Here is a 16,559-nt window from a genome sequence, read left to right as displayed (position 1 = left end):
ATGTGATTACTTACCCAGCTACACTCATCGGAATCCCTTAAGCTCCTCCCACCATTATCTCATTTCCTTCCAATCAACCTTCCCACCATTTAACCCTTTCACTTCCCCAACCTATTGAACTCCCATTAATATCAACCTAACACCCCCTTGAAGATGTCCCAGGACAACTTGGCTTGTGCCAAGCCTCATTTGTTTTGAAGTTTTTGGTAAAATACAATATAAATCAAACAAGATGTGGGGCTACACCCCCAATTCAGGGGGCTGTGCCCCTCACACCCCCCCAACTATATAAACTAACTCCAGGATTGCACTTCAGTGGGGAAAAGGGCATATAACTTTTACTTGCCTTACAGTACTCTACACAGTGCCATATATACCAACTGTAATTCAGTGAAATGAGATTCAGTGAAATGAGTTTTCAGTAATTAAGTAATTAATTAAAAAAGTAAAGTTGGAAAAAAAGGCATCAAACTCTCCTTCTCCCTCTTTGACTTTAACTAGACTCTCAGTCTTTGGCCTATATAACACTGACATTCTAAGATGTCAATAATGCAAACCCATGACCTTCCAGTTACAATGTCTTGAGGGTTGCTTAACTGCAACTAAAAATATATGCAATGTTTCTATGCTTTTAAGTTGCTTCCTATGACATTTCCTTTATAGAGAATGTACTTTTTTTGCTAAATGATGTCACTTTTATAGTCTGAGTACCAATGTAACTCTAAACAACTATACACTGTTGGTTTATATGATCTCAGTAAAATGAGGTAATAACCATCTTGCTAAATAAAGTAATATTACTATTTACAGCTGCACAACATTTTTTGTATAATAAATAATATTTCTTTCATATTTTTTAAATTGCCTTTCTTAAATAGTTAACAAGTATTCAGCATAAAAAAGCTTGATTAAAGGTAAGCTGTTTATTACATTTCTTATAAACCAAATGAAATGGGACCTGTAACCTGATTTTCTTTTTTTTTTTTTTTTTGGTAAGATAGTAGAACTGCACTGTTTTATTGTAACTTAGTTTAGCAATATCAAGTATTTTGTATGCTGTGTTCAGTAAGATATCATTCTTCATCTGTCTGTAATTAATTTGTCATGCTGTCATCCATTAAAGGTATTCTTATGGTTCATTTAAATCAGAATCTAACTGTATCTAGAAGTTCCATAAATAAATGTAACCTTACATTTTTGGTAAACTAAGCAAAGGAGGTTTAGCTCATTCAGATGATTTGTCTGACATTGTCTTCCATACAGTCATTCATTTCCTAAATCTTTTTCTCTGCAACAGATATAATCAATTCACTGTGTCTTGGATTTGCATGGGATCATCACTATAACAGACCATGTTTGGTACCTCCTACCACTAGAGATGCCCAAGAGGAATCCTTTGTAGGCACCCAAACTACCTCAAATGACTCTTCTGAGCTTGTAGGGCCATCAGCCCTCCTCTGAAATCTTCATGGATTACAAAGCTGCACAATGTCATGAACAATGAGTGCAAATGTCCTGCAAATTAACTTAATGTCCACTGCTTTTCTGTGCTATCTCATCCTTTTGGTTACTCTTTAAAACCAGTGACCATGGCTTCTACCCATAGTTCATAGCTACAGATGATGTGTACACTAAAGTGACAGCTTAATTATATTTCTCATGTCTCACTTCTCAACCATTACCCTGTACACCTCCTCCAGTAGTGCTGTTGTGACACATATCTGCCTACTAAACTCCCAGTCCCTATTTCTGTTTCTCAAGAACAAGACCCCAAGAAGTTTAATCACCTCCACTTGTAATATCTGTTTCCAGCTCTCCTCTAGAAATCAGTATCCTCTTTTCTGGGAGAGAATCATGATCTCTGAATTGGAAGTGCTGATTTTCCTCCTCATCACTTCCTACTCAGCAGTGAACTACTTCATTGTACAGAAAAAAATCAGAGCCAGTTGTTGATAAGTGGACAACATTGTCTGCAAATGGTAAAAATCAACTGCCCTGTCCCAAAACTGGATAATCTACCTTGACAGGACAATGAATTCCTGTCCATGAAAGTCATAAACATGACAGGATGGAAAATGCTGACAGGCAGTCTTAGGCTCACTTGGAATGCATTTGATTTAATGCTAAAATGCAAGCAGAGCAGGACACATTGCTCAGCTTGCAATGAAGACATGAGCATAATTGTCGAGACCTGATGACAAGAAGATTTTAGAAGTTCTTTTTGCAAGATTGCAGTGGGACTGAATTGTATCAACTAACATGTGATGGGCAGTTGTTTTGAGAATAACTCTATAAAGAGAAATGCAGTAGTTTGTGATTTATCAGACTCTGTACTGTACTGCCTGTGCTGCAGGGAATATAGCACCACACATGGTAGAGTTTAAATGCAAGATGGGTGTGTGACAAGAGGACACTGCAAATCAGATGCATGAGCAACAAAATGTCTGTTGTAGGGCAAAGGTAATCACTTTAAAGAAACAGATGAACTGAGTTAAGTGGGAGGCTTATGGATTATGAAAACATATCCAGAAAGGGATCAAAGGAGATAGTGTTATAACATTCCTGTAAAAGATGAAAAGTATGTGTATTTGTGAGCAACCCTGATGGATTATTTGTGAATATAGAATGTGCACTGAGAGTGGAATGAGAAACTGAAAGTGTGGACCAGTGTAGGCACTTGTTGGGTAAACAGTGGTCATGTGAAGTCAAACTATAGCTTACAAAAGGCTGCAGAGCTTAAATGTTTATGCATCCAAAAAAAAAGAAAGTTAAATGTATACAATACTTTGCCTTCAGCATGTGGAAGACAGGCATAAATCTCTTACTACACTGAAGCTCAACAGAGTTTATTTATCACCTCAGGTTTTTGGAAGGGTAGATAGGATGAGTGCAGAGCAGGATCAAGGTCAAATGCACCCTTAGGCAGAGTAATAGATCAAGTCCATCTCCAGAGCAGCCCCTCCTGAGGCAACCCACTCCCCTCCTCAGCCATTCCAGTGTTCCATTACTTGGCTATTTTTCCCCAATTACTATAAGCACTGTTCAAACCTGTCAGTGTGCATACTACTTTCTTATTTACTTCTACAATGATTACAGACATTGAAATAAAATAGCACAAACACTGATTGCCACTTGCTAAGCAAACACTACAGTCTCACAATGAAAACAGACTTAGCATGAGCAGTAAATGTCTCTGCCCTTGAAACTTACATTCATTGAAATGGCATGAAAACTCACATTCAAAGAAAATGCATCTGGCCAGTGGAGGATTTTTACCTTTGGGCTGTTTTCAAACTGTAGGCCATTTTGCATAGTTTTTTAGGGACATGCATACATGTATCTGTTCTTTGATTCACCTTCCTGATTGTATTAAATTATATTCTTTGTATAGTACAGCACCACTTGTTAGAATGTTTTAAATTTGTAGTTTTGAACATTCCTTCAGTAAGCAATAAAACAAAATGCATGAATCAATAATGACAAAACTACTCATTTCAGAAAGTTTCAACCATAAAAGGCAACTCAGACATCTGTCATTACAATCCACCAATATCAGTCAATAAGCACAATCTCTGCAGAAGTAAGTCATTTGAATAATTCTACATTAAAGAGAACTGTAAATAATGAAGAGGCTGCAACTAGCAAACAACATCACATTTCAGTGTTTCATCTAGAAATTCAGTGCCTGCTCCCCTCAAAGAATTAAATTGCTGATGTTACATTAAAAGAAATGGTAAGCTGGTAATATTGCAATACAGAATGACTGACAAACCAAAAAGGTTATAGTTAGGTATCTGATACAAAGGAGGGCACACTCAGGAGTGCAGAACACCTAACTCCCTTTAAAATGCACCAAATAATCAGTAGTCAAAAGGGCACTACAATACCAGAAATCCATCTGCATGGTGTGGGAGTAGAATCCACAGCCTTCTGCACCAAAGGCAATTATGCTGCTAAAACTGCTTTCTAATTCTACAGAAAAGACAGTGACTACCATTTGCTAAACAAAACAGTTAGTTGCATGCTGAAAACAGACTTAGCATGAGCAACAGTAAACTTCTCTTCATTTGAAACTCAAATTCCATGAAAATGCACTGAAACTCAATTCCTTGAAAACGCACTGAAACTCAAACTCACAATCCCATCAGCAGTCTGGTAGTTGGTGTAGAGGATTCAGATACTTGTCTCTACTGAAGCTCACAATTTCTTCAGCAGTCTGGTAGTTGGTGTAGAGGATTCAGGCTTGTCTCCTGTAACCAAGTTACCGGGTCAAGCCTGATCAAGTTAATTGATTAACCTGCCTCCCCCAAATAGGGCATTACATACCATACTTACAATCCTCTCAACCCATTAGTAAAAGAAATCTGGACAATGCCTAAAATAACAGGGGAACAAAGGCCCAAAAAATGGGAAAGATTTTAAATATTGCTCTTACGGACTTAGAAAGTAGATAGAATAACAGGATTTGTGTTAGCATGTGTTTTCTGAAGGATATGAAGTCTTTAACTCAAATATATGCCATTATTTAGTGACTTCAGTCCTCTGTGAATTGCCAGTAAACCACATATTTTATGAGGATAGGCCAAACATATGAGGCAAAAATCTGGACAGTTGAAGTATGCATACCTCTCAACCTCTTAGTGCAAGAAATATGGACAAAGCTTGAAATAATGGGGATACAATGGCCCAAAATAGGGATAGATTTTAACTATTGCTCTTTTTAACTTAGTTGCTAGAATAACAGGATTTGTGTTAGCATGCATTTTCAGCAGGATATGAAGTCAAACTCATATACATGTCATTATTTAGAGACTTCCATCCTCTGTGAATTGCCAGAAAACTACAAATTTTATGATAAACAGACCAAATCTATGAGGCTAAATCTGGACAGTTGAGAGGTGTTTAAAAGCCATTTACACACACACACCTACCTTCCCTCACACATCACAGCAACACACACACACACACACACACACACACACACACACACACACACACACACACACACACACACACACACACACACACACCAACGCACACTTACCTTACCTTGTCTTTTACCAGAACAGCTATTTTAAATTCTGAGTGCAAGCATGGAATGACTTTACATCTATGCTGGCATGCTTCCTTGCAACACATGCATGGTCCTCCTTAAAGGAGAAGATGCCACCATCATGGTGTTAAGAAGTTTTTTTTTTTTTCAAATTAATTAGTATTTAAGCTTCCTGGCCAGAGTGGGCCCCCTCTAGCCATGGGGCCCTAGGCAACTGCCTATGTCGCCTAGTGCTGGATCCAGCTCTGCTTGTAGGCGTATACGCGCACACACATGCACACACACACACACACACACACACACACACACACACACACTTACCTTACCTTCTCTGTTACCAGAATGGCTATTTTAAATTCCATGCGCAAGTGTGGAATGGCTTTTCACCCATGGTGGCATGACTGCATGGTCCTCCTTAAAGGAGAATATGCCACTGTAACAGTGATAAGCATTTTTTTTACTAAATACTTTTTTTTAATTAATTAATTAATTAGTATTTAAGCCTCCTTGCCACAGTGGGCCCCCCAGCCATGGGGCCCTGGGTGACTGTCTATGTTGCCTAGTGATGGATCCGGCCCTGGATGAGTGTGTATGGTTGAGTCCCACTCACATCCTGAGGGCAGGTAGGCAGTGCACCTGCTGCTTCAGTAATGTCAGCCAAAGGACTGGTGTGAAACAGTGATGCTACTACAGGACATTGAGTACATGCTGAGATCACAACAGTAGGCCAGCTTTCAACAGGTGAAAGTTTGGCTTACGGATGCATACCAAGCCATAGCATTAAGTGCACTTACAAGGTGATATAAGGTGGGTTTAGGCCTAAGGGGGTGTCTACCTAATTGACAGTCTGGACCATCCCTGACCACACAATTCTCTCCTCCAACAAGTAGATGGGTTGATAAGGATCCCCCCTTGGACTGGAAACAAATGGACCACAGGGCTTTTGCTCAGGGTAGGGAATGAATGAATGAATGATTGTGGTCTTCCCTTGGAGAAAATAATGGACGTGTAGGGTGAGATAGATAAGCCAATGGGGCATATCAGCTAAGTGGAAAAATCCATTGATGGTGATGTTTAGGTTAGGCCTCGTAGAAAAATGTGTAAATTAAGAAGTCAAACTCTTCTTGTCCTGAAATCTTCTTAGTTTTCTGAAGGGTAAGAGTAGGAAATTACAAGTAAGTGGGGATGCTATGGTGGCTCTTTCTATCTGATGTTGGTCCACCCATGGTTATGGGTACCACTTTGATTTTGTGCAGAACAAAGTAGAACCCTAGAAGTTAGTGATGTATGTGGTTTAGTAAACACTCAGATGATCATAACTATTTAGGCAATTCTTCTTTATTCACCTACTATAGCTGTACTAGCTCTAAAAGATTGCAGAAGCTTTAGAGATAGTGAGAGATAGAAAGATTTGTATTTAACCCCAAGGTTCCGTGATTTGAGTGTATGTATGTATGCATGTATAGAAAGATGGATAGGCAGATATAGATACAGATATAGATATACATATATAGATATAGATATGTAGACAGAGAGGTAGAGAGATAATAGAGAAATATAAAGATAGAAATAGCATTGGATGTAAGGATGGGGGTTTGTCCCCTGCAAAAAACACTTTTCAGTTGATGTGTCAAGACACTGATTTTGCAGTAGCAACATTCTGAGGTGCAGTATTTGTAGCTCAATTAGTAGCCATGAAGCTAGACAAGGCAATAAGGGTTGATGGCTGACAGTCCATCACAACAGCACTTTAAGAGGGAGTTTATCTGGTGAAGCTGGTATTCAGATTAGTCCTTCAGTTAATGAAGGAAGAAGAGAATGAGGAGTGGAGATATAATCTACTCATGACAGATTCCAAGTAACAGTTAAGCAGAGAGGTTGGAAGTATGACTGCATCTGAAGGCTACTGAGGAAGAGCATGATAGAAGGGGATCTGGAACATGTTACAATGAAAAAGTGAAAAGGAAAAGGTTGGTTGCCCCAAACCAATGATGAAAGGAGAATAAGGCATGAGGAGAGATCTGATGGTAGAGAAAGGAAAAGTAACCTGAATTTTGCAACTATTATCTGCAATGTAAGAACAGACAGGGTTGTGTTAGCTGACTGCATTGTCACTGCTTAGTAATCCCTGTTGTTTGGGCTTTCCTGTTCATGCTTCCTCAGAACATATTAATAAAAAGATATGACAGGTGAGTGAGATGGATGATATACCATACAGCAAAAGAGCCTTTAAAGATCTTGCTAAAAACTCGTGGAACGGAGCGGCCTGATCTAAGTTACTGATGCTATAACAGTATATGATAAGAACTCTATATTCAACAAAAAATGAAACAATAAAAAATAAAAACAAAAGCCATACTCGATGGTATACAGGAATAAAGCTGTCATTATGCTGAGATGATCTGTGTTTGATTAGGGGAATCAAATGCTGCATTAGGAGAAGCAGCTCATTAACAGAGCATAGCCTTACTCATCTGAACTAAGTACAAGGCAAACTGTTGAAGCCCAGCAAAATGCATTTCACACCTATGTGCTTGCTAAAAACACACTAAATTAAATTGTAGGCATTGTTAAAATATTAACACTAAACTGATAAATGTTATGCTTTCTGGTTTATTTGTTGCAAAATAATAAATACAATCCCAACAAAGTAAGGAGACCAGTGAGTATACCCAAAGAACATAGCTCATATGATGCTCCTGTTTACCAAAACCAGTTCCTTCCTTTATACCATAGATCTTCTGGGATACAGGAACCAATACACACACACACACACACACACACACACACACACACACACACACGCACACACGCACGCACGCACGCACACACACACACACACACACAACCATAAAATGAATAAAAAAAACACATGAAAAAATGACATAGAAGTCTATTTCATCATGATGCTTTGAGAAACATACAGTGTAAGCTATTGCAGAACCCCCACCAATGCTCTCCCAACATCTTAACCCAAGATTCACAGGCAAAATGAGGAACAAATTTTAAATATCTGTTTTATATACTTAGAAAGGTCCTAATATAACAGGTTTAGCTTTAACAAGCATTTTCTAATCATTACAAGGTCTGACACTTGCGTATGTGTCCGTATTTAATGACTGCAGTATGCAAAACTTTCCAGAAAGCAACAGCCTTTTTTATGAGGACCGGGCCACAGATATGAGGAGCAAATCAAAGACAGCAGAGGCATTTGAGAGCTGTGCCCTTTGCCCGCGTGCACACAGACACACACATGCACACACACACACACACACATGCTCACACACACACACACACACACACACACACACACACACACACTTCATTCCATTCGCAGCATCAGTGATGATTCACCTTGCACTGGCAACTTGAGGTGTTCTAGATTACTTAGACTTAAAGTGCTTTTCTTTACTTATTGCCTTCTGCAAACATCAGAGGAATGTTCTATGAGCCACTAACAACACAAGGTTTATTCCTCATACATACATTCTGCAGATATTGGAGAGACTTGCTATGAGTTACCAGCAACATAAGATTTTTTCTTGACATTTACTAAATCTGTGTGGCAGGCAACATCAGTCCAACTTTACTGGGCATATTTTTGTACATTAACAGCTCCAAAGATTCTCTCACTCTCATATTGGCTTGTTCCAGTAAGTCAGTCTTTTATTCTTTCTGCATTCCAGCCAGTGAAATAAACTTCCTGAAACAATTGTCACACGTGAAAATAGAGCAGCCGAGTAAACTCAACTCAGGTAATTGGGATTGGAGGGCATGACTATGATTGAGTTTCGCTGTTTTTTCTCTGTCTATTTTAGTGCACTGAATCCTCATTTATTTACCACAAAAATCCAGAAAACCACAAATTTTATGAGGAACAGATTAAAAAGATGAGGCAAAAATCTGGACAGTTGAGAGGTATTCATATTCCTCTCCATGTGCCTCCTTCTCCATCCCCCCCCCCCCCCCAGAGAGAAGTGATCAGGCATTGTTTGTCATTCCTTATCATTTGATTTGGATCCACCACTGCTTAGGTTGCTAACTGACCAAAGGTCCCCTGGACTGAAGACAAGCCTTTGTTCATCTGCAGTCAGGAAAAAGTATAAATTAACAGCTATATGTAACTGCAACTCAGGATAAACCTGTGTTTCTTATTCAGAACTGCTGCTCTGAGTTTACTGCCTTATACTCTTATCAAGTACAGTGTAAGAATTTGTAGACTTCTTTTGATATCTTGTCCATTATACTGTAAGTGTATATTATTTACAATTTTTCATAAGCAGTCTTTTTCAGCCTACTAGTTTATATTCTCCTGCATGAATTTTAGATCTTCATTTAATTGACTTATGATTGTACATTATCTGCTGTACTTGTAGGCTAAGTGTACTGAGTTAAACTACATTTACTATAAAACTATTTTTTCTGAAGCTCACTTTTAAGGTTAAACCATACATTTCATATCCACGTGTCTTGTTTACTGGTGTTTATGTCTGTGACATTGATTTTGCCTTTTGTGCACATCACAGCTGAAAGGAGTTATCAGAATACTTCACTTATCTTGCTAACAAATAAATACATTTATTCTTTAACCTCTAAGATTCCACTAGACATAACTGCCTCCTTTTAGAGATGATTTCGGTGTGTCAACTTGCCCCCAGATTCTCTATGCCTTGCACGACGTGCAAGATCAGTGCAGGAGCTCTAGCAGGCAATATGTCTGCCGTGTGATCCAGGAACAGCCTGCAGGGGTGTGCAGAAGCACTCCTGCACTAGTCCTGCACAGACTAAGCCCCTGTATGCAAATCACCTAATTTGCAGGAGAAGTCTATGCAAATTAGGTGAATTTGGGATCCAGGAAGCTTGCAACTGGTCATGCTGGACTAGTGCAATCTGTAGAAATGTACTCGGTTAGTAACCGAGTACATTTCTGCAAAATCCAAAACGGAGCTGTGACAGCTCCAGATAAAGGCTGCATATCATTTAGGAAGCATGCCAATGGCCAAGTATAAGGCCATTGGCATTGCAAACAGCCAAAAAAATTTAAAAATCTACTTTTATTTTTTTTAGCCAATCAAGGCTGTTTAAGCGTAAGGTAGCGGCACACAAACGGGATTGGGGGGGAAAAACAAAAAAAACCTAAATTAGGCATGCTAACTAAAATCACTATTCTGACATGCAAGGCAATGGCAGGCAGAAGACAACATGGCCAGTGAGTAGTGGTTGCTAAGGGTGGAGGCTCAGTGTGAGACATGTAACTATGCATTAACAGGCAATCCTATGCAAATGAGGGGAATGATAGTGAATCCCAGTTTTCCCCAGCATGCTAGTCAGGTCCCAACACTGTAAGAGTAGGAATAGCTTGGTGCAAGCCTAGGAGTTAGGTGACATCATGGGGAGGTGTCAGGCATACTGTAAGCGGATTGGAGCCCTGTGGCTTGGGTTTGCTCCTAGCTTAGCACAGCTAAGTTAGGGGGTGTGTCTGAATCTGCCTAGCACTCTTTACATTGCCTAAAAGGGTGTGCGCATCATGCTGCAGATTTTAAAGGAAGAAAAAAAGTTAAATCAGGAAATAGCAGCTCTGTGCACATTTGAGCACTCTGTTTGTTTGGCGTGTCCCGGGGCTTAAACAGGAAGGCAAAGGAAAGGGAAAACAACAGTAGGAAGGTAATCAAGGAGAACTAGCATAGCTGGCAGGTGAAATGTATCAGAATCAGACAATTATACAGGCAGCAGACCAGCCCAGCCCAGAACACTACTATAAACTACACAAACACCTTCCCCTCTGTTTTTTTCCCACACTCTATACCACCAATGTAAACAAGTGGGGAACTTTTAACATACACAACAGCAAAATGATAGGGATTGCAATAGCTATCATAAAACAACTTGTGAAAGAGGCTGAGGGTGGTGAGAATGTGAATGCTGTTGACAAACCCACAGTGAGGAGATGGAGAAGAGTGTACAGACCCAGGGTAACCTACCAGGGGCTACATGAGCTGGAGATAGTGGAGCACTATATGATGGACAGGGACCTCCTACGGCAAATTGTCGAGCTGTGCTGGCCACGCCTCACACACAGGACTAACAGAGGGGAACCCATCCCAGTGGATACCAAGGTATGTGTAGACCTAAGAATATTAGCTACAGGTACCTTCCAAAGGCCAACTGGGGATATGATGGGGATCTCATAGGCATCAGCATCCAAGGTACTCCACCATTTCCTGGATGCCATGTCAGCACATGTCGGTGAGCACTTATATTTCCCCAACACCCGTGATGCATTGGCCAGCAGTATGCAACTGTTCCACCAAATAGCAGAATACTCTGAGGTAGTGGGTGCTATAGACTGCATGCACATATGCATCAAAGCACAACCCGGTAAGCGGAGTAGGGTCTACATCAACTGCAAGGGCTTCCCCTCCATCAACTGCCAAGTCGTGTGTGATGCCCAGGGCATAATAATGAATGTGTGCGCTGGCTGCCCTGGAAGCTATCACAATTCCCACATCTGGCATCTGACAGAGCTGTACAAAAGATTTGCCAATGGGGACATCCCTGATGATCACCTAGTTTTGGATGCTGGATACGCACTGGAGCCATGGCTGATGGCACCCATCAGAAATGCACACACACCCGAACAAGAACTCCATAATGAGGCACACGCACAGACCTGAATTATAGTAGAGCATGTGTTTGGGATGCTCAAATCATGGTTCTGGTGCCTAGAAACATCCGGTGGAGCCTTGCAGTACTCACCAGCTACATGTATCCAAATTGCCCTCATATATGAAATGCTACACAATATGATCCTGTGGAAACAGCTGCAGCAGGAACAGCACGGGGCAGGGCCACACAGCCCTCCACCATTGCCAAGGCCTGCACAGGCACAGAGTGACTCAAAGGAGGAGCAACCTGAGCCTGCCCCAGTAGGCAGAAGGAGGCATGCCCAGTGTGTCCTGGCCTTGGCAAAGAGGCAATGCATAGCACTTATAGTGACACAGGAGGGACGCAGGGAATAACACCTCTCTCTGACTCTCACATACAATAAAAGGGATGCCAAACATTACACTACCTGTGCTCAATCATGTGTAGGGAGTTTACCATGTGCATCCGACATAGGCAACCCTGCAGCACCACCCTCAGTACTGATACACCCACAAGGTAAGTGACTTACACATGCCAGTCAGGGGGGTTCACATACCCAACAATAGTCACAGCCACCAGGACAGGTGTAAATAAACCCAAACAAAGGTTGTGCTATGGCCTCTGAATGATGCCTATGGGTAACCCCCCCCCCCAGGCCTACACAGACAGACTACAGCAGGTCAGGCAGTGGTTCATTAGTTCTGAAGGGTGGGAAGTCAGAAACTAATATGAAGGTAAATCAAAGCTATGATCTGTAGTACACTGGTATGCCTCTAGTCAGTATGATAGGTAAGAATACAGAATGAAATGGAGTACCTGACATACCAGTACAGTCATAGCAAATGTGTACAAGTGTCAGGTGTGTTCCCCCATCCTACATAGTAATGTAATAACAGTCAGGTGTGCCCCCCCCAATCCTGTGTAGAAATGAAGAAATAGTCAGGTTTGTTCCCCCCATCTTATGTAGAATTGTAGTAACAGTTAATGCCAAATGATCGATGGATACACTGCAGAAACAGTATGCTACCTGTAGGTGTACAACCCATAGGTCAGCACTGCAGTATAAACTGCCTTGACTCATTCCACACATTCAATACAGATGGGCATACTGGGCATGCGCACACACTTAGAGGAATGAAGACAATGTCAGTCAACAACATACTGAAAGGTCATACTGGACATGCTCACACACTTAAACACATAAAGGGCATGTCTGCAAACACCAGTGGACCAGACATATCTGACAGTCACAGATGTTAGTGCAGACACTCCTCAGTATGTACCACACATGCTTTGCACACACAGTGGATAGGAATACAGACATATATCTAAGGACAACACACCACTATAATAAGCCAAAGGTAGAAGTACATAGATGTGTGGAAGAGGGTGACTGTGACAAGGAGCCATCCAGACCTGTCCCACCCAGCACACAGTCAAAGGGCCACAACCACATGAGATTCAGATGTCACTCACTGTAGATATTAGCCACCGGTATCCATCAGCAGTACAGACTATGTGGTGCACGTGCTAGCATTGCAACGTGACTGTACAAGGAAGTAGTCAAATAGCAGCTGTCTATATGTACCTGTGAAATATGACCCTGTGTGTGCCCACATGTGTTTTGTCAACTCTTAGTTCAATGGTCTATGGCCCATGCCCACACACTGCCCTCCCCATAGCCCTACTATGACAAGCCTGCTGAGGTCATCCACTGCGAAATACACCTTTGGGAAAGTTGTAGCACAGTAATCTCCATAGTGCATCCTATAACTGTATATTGCTGTAGATTGATAAATTAGTTAGATAGGAGTTCTAATCACAGACTGGGCAAGTGTGTGTGTGTCTGTGGGTGTGTCACTGTCTGTGTAGAGAGCTATGCTTTTTAGGATAGTCACACTCCCTACAATTAAAATGCTGTACTTTGGCAAGGCTGCTGATGTCATCCACCTAGAAATACACCTTTGGGAAGGTTGTAGCCCAGTAATCTCTGTAGCGTGTCTTATAATTGCGTACTGCTGTAGTGTGATACATTAGTTAGGTAGGAGTTCTAATCCCAGACTTGGCAAGTGTCTGTGTGTCTGCCTGTGTAGAGAGCAATGCTTTTTAGGGTAGCCACACTCCCTACAATTCAAATGCTCTACTTTGGCAAGGCTGATGATGTCATCCACCTAGAAATACACCTCTGGGAAGATTGTAGCCCAGTAATCTCCGTAGTGCATCCTATAACTGTGTACTGCTCTAGTGTGATAAATTAGTTAGATAGAAGTTCTAATCACAGACTTGGCACACGTGTGTGTGTAGGCAGCAATGCATTTTAGGCTATTCACACTCACTACAGTTCAAATGCCCTACTTTGGCAATCCTGCTGATATCATTCACTGTGAAATACAACTTTGGATAAGGGGCACTCCAATAATCTCTGTGGTATGTCCTATAACAGCATCATGCTGTAGTGTGATATAGACCTCTGTTAGGGGTTCTATCTCCACACATGACAGTTGTGGATGTTCTGTGTGCATGTCTATGTTTGTGTAGGAAGCAATGCATTTTAGGCTAGTCACACTCACTACAATTCATATGCCCTACTTTGGCAATCCTGCTGATGTCATTCACTGTGAAATATACCCTTGAAGAAAGGGCACTCCAGTAATATCTATGGTGCATCCTATAACAGCATCATGCTGTACTGTGATATAGACCTTTTGTAGGGGTTCTTTCCCCACACATGGCAGTTGTGGATGTTTTGCATGTGTGTCTATGTTTGTATATGGAGCAATGCATTTTAGGCTAGTCACACTCCCTACAATTCAAATGCCTTACTTTGGCAATCCTGCTGATGTTATTCACTGTGAAATATACCTTTGGGGAAGGAGAACTCCGGTAATCTCCGTGGCATGTCCTATAACAGCATAGTGATATAGAGTAATATACTAATTAGTTCTAATCCCAGACACAACAGGTGTGTGTGTCATTCACATACTCTGTGGCAGTGGGTGTGAGTATGTAACAACTGGACTCAATTTGGAGTAGGTTTTGCTAACTTCTTATATGGTGAGCAAGTATATATCACAATGTCCACCATACAGGGATAACAGATATGAAATAGCCCAGAGGCTGTTGTGCAAATCCATACCCCTAAATGTGACATCAATGCCAGATGAACAATTTTAGCAACCCTTGTATTACCCAGGGTACACTCTCAACCCATGTCTCATACACACACACACACACACACACACACACACACACACACACACACACACACACACACTTGCCTAGGCAACAGCTGATATGTTGGTAGTACTGTGCATATTGCCCACTGATAGTAATCATTGTGTGATTGTAGTGGGCTACATAAGGCATGGCACCCTGTCCATCAGTCCAATATGCATGTACATGCCGACAGTATACCTCTCGCATGTTCCCCACTGGACACCTGCAACACCTGTGGTGCCATAAAATCTGACCTACAAAGGACATATCATGCCTGAAACACAAGCCCTGTATGGACAGATGCCATTGACATCAGGGAATACCAGTATCATGCTATCAATGTACGTGCAGAGCCAACCTGCTGTCCATGAACAGTTCCCGCCACATGAGGCCAGGACTGGCACATTCGATGATAATGATCTGTGTACACAACATGGGCCAGACACCCCAGTACAGTTCCACATGTCACTGTACATGCATGTGGGAGGTGTGCACATCCCAGATACTGTCCATATCATGGATGAAGGAACATATACAGGGCAAGCAATGCACAGCGTTGGCCACATGCAATAGTCACCCAGGTGACTGGATGGTGAATACAATACCCAACTGTGTGGGCATCTCCAACGACTATACCCCTGAGCCACAATGCAGACCATTGTCATGTGGCCTGATGCCAAGGTATACCCATCACCTAGCCTTGCATAGCCATCTGGCACCGTCAACCACAACACACCTGTGAAGCAGTGCACACATGCATGTCAATACTGGCACCCATGTCTGTGTGTGTGGTATATGATGAGTATGACCAAATTCAAACTCACTACACACCCCCATTGTCATACTGAAACATGCTGTCTGATGTCAGATACCTCCACATACCCTTTGCACATATAACCTCCGTATGACCCCTGTGGTGCATGTGATACCTGCACAGTACAGTGTTGTTGCAATCCCAATAGTGATGAGTTGTATTCCTGGCCCTGCCAAGTGTGGCAATGTGCGTGCATCCCTGTGAGAGTGTGGGTGTGTTGATGCTGACACCTGTTCATGCGGGCCGGCATGTGTACAACACCTACCACATAGCTACCATATCCCTGTTGAAGATGTCACTCACCATCACATATACATTCTGGGGGCTCCCCCACAGCTAACCTATGTGGCACATCCAATAACTGCATGGACATGTGATAGCACTACATAGTTATGGGGGGGTCTGATTCACTGTTCTGGTAGGTCTGTGACACAAACATACATAAGTTTTACTCTCCCACCCCTCCCTAGCTTTTCTGTGCCTGTGTCTGCCTCTCTTACTCCCTCTCTGGTGGATGTGGAGACTTACATCTGCTTTGCTTGGGCAGTGGCATGTGTATTTTAAGTGATACTCAGGATCAGTTGATGGTCTCTGCACAAATTGCAGCCCTTCTCTAGCTAATTGCATGTGGAACAGCTGTGGTAACATACCCATAGCCAATTGCATGGAAACACACACCAGTATCTAGGAACATCATGTTGGTGTTGGGCCTTTCATTCACTGTGAGCAGGAGCTCAACTTGTTGTCTGAAAAACAGCATCTCAGATGGACTGGGGTTTACCTCTAACAACATACACTGTGGAACCAGGCCAACACACAGGAGGGGGGTGT

The sequence above is a fragment of the Protopterus annectens genome, chromosome 4.part0 (assembly GCF_019279795.1).
Source record: "Protopterus annectens isolate FY-2018-M chromosome 4.part0, PAN1.0, whole genome shotgun sequence".
Classification (NCBI taxonomy): domain Eukaryota; kingdom Metazoa; phylum Chordata; order Ceratodontiformes; family Protopteridae; genus Protopterus; species Protopterus annectens.
This window is presented reverse-complemented; position numbering follows the sequence as displayed.